Source organism: Tupaia chinensis, unplaced genomic scaffold (genome assembly GCF_000334495.1).
Source record: "Tupaia chinensis unplaced genomic scaffold, TupChi_1.0 Scaffold000361_2, whole genome shotgun sequence".
Lineage (NCBI taxonomy): Eukaryota > Metazoa > Chordata > Mammalia > Scandentia > Tupaiidae > Tupaia > Tupaia belangeri.
In genome coordinates this window covers 4,285,655-4,287,414 of record NW_006159858.1, presented here as the reverse complement: position 1 = coordinate 4,287,414, position 1,760 = coordinate 4,285,655, and the positions used below count along the sequence as shown (strand labels likewise).

Genomic DNA, 1,760 nt, shown 5'->3' with positions numbered 1-1,760 from the left:
GAAAGAGGAAGAGTGAGAAAGCAGCCCCGTGGGGCATGGTCATGCCACAATCCCCTCTCCATTTTCTCCATCCTTTTGGGATTTAGGGCAGGTACTCATGCATACTCACCTTGTTTCTCCATCTGCCGGGTTCAGGGTCGGATATGTGGGATCCCGCTCCCTGAACCACCAGGCCACAGGCTGGCCCATCATGAAAGTTTTAATAATTCTTTTAGAGTTTATTTATTTATTTCTTCTATGAGAAAGAGAGACAGAGAGACAGTCACCCCAACAGGGTCCACATGCCATGATCTACCCCCCAGTAGTAGCCGGCCCCAATCACAGGCACCCACATGCATACCCGGCCTGCTCAGGAGGCTCCGGAGTTTAAACTCAGGACCTATTCATGACTATCCAATTGTGTTACCACTGCATTATCACCTGGCCCTTATAATGTTTTTCAACATGGGATCCTGCGTTTTCATTTGCACTGGACCCTGCCAATGATATAGCTGGTGCGGTAGCAAGGGTGGCAAGATGGCGGCCTCCGCGTTTGCTGGCGCCCTGCGAGCAGCTTCAGGAATCTTACGGCCCCTGAATATTTTGGCTTCTTCAGCCTATCGAAATTGTGCCGAGAATGCCTGTCTGTCTTCTGCACTGTCCACCGGACATTTCAGTCAGATTCAGACACCGGTTGTTCCCTCTGCTCCTAGATGTCTCGCAGCTGTTCGAGACCTGACATGTGGCCGTACTGCAATGATCCTTAGCAGAGTGGCACCCTTGTTTCCAGGTGTCCTGAAGTTGCCCCCAGTCAGAACCGTAACACACGGCAGTTCACGGAAAGGCAAGAGGAAGACTGTGAAGGCTGTCTGTCATCTACAGGTTTCTTCGGCTTCATTCTGGCCTTTGGCTAGGGAGAAAGGCCGGTTATAAGAAAAAAATATGGAAAAAGGAAAACACAAGAAAAAAACGCTTGAGGGAATTTGTGTTCTGCAATAAAACCCAGAGCAAGCTCTTAGTTAAATGATAACATCTTTCTGGAAGAGGCGAAACTGGTATGCTGATGACCCTTACCAGAAGTACCGCGATCAAACAAACCTGAAAAGTATAAGTCTGCAGTTTCACAGTTTCACAGTTATTATGTATCTTTGTGTGCATGTCTTTGCAAAAATGAGTAAATATGAAACTTTATGTAAATTGTACCTTCCATCAGATATGTAAACATACAATACCAACATTAAGTTTATGAAAGTTTTAAAACATACTGCATAAAACGTTCCCAAATTTGGCCGGGTATGTGTGTGTGTGTGTGGGGGTGATATAGCTGGTTCTAGACCCAGGTCCTGGTTCTAGACCCAGGTCACTCTTTTTTTAGATTTTTACCATAGGGTACATGTACTCACTGGAGAGAGATAGAGAGACACAGAGAGAGGGAAAGAAAGTGAGAAATCACTCCCCAGGAGGGATGACCATGCCACAATCCTTTCTCCATTCTTCTCTCAGGATTTTTGGCATGCATACACACACACACACACACAAACACACACACACACATGTCTACTTGTTTTTCAAGCTCCTTGTCCTTGGGTCTAGGACTCAAACTGCAGAATCAGCCGTGTGGGATCCAACACCTTTTCTTTTTTTCTTTTTTAAAAATGTATTTTATTTTAATGAATTAATTTTTTAAATGTATAACATTAGAAAGATTGTGGTTATTGAATTTTTTTAAATTTTTTTGAGAGGTTTTTTTGCTATAAGGCGGGTGCGCTCACCAGACAGAC

General features: G+C 44.5%; 1 pseudogene; it reads left to right on the top strand.

The window, feature by feature from the left end:
• The first annotated feature begins 516 nt into the window (after positions 1 to 516).
• LOC102492577 (39S ribosomal protein L35, mitochondrial pseudogene) lies at positions 517 to 1,200 on the top strand (annotated as a pseudogene).
• The last annotated feature ends 560 nt before the right edge of the window (positions 1,201 to 1,760 follow it).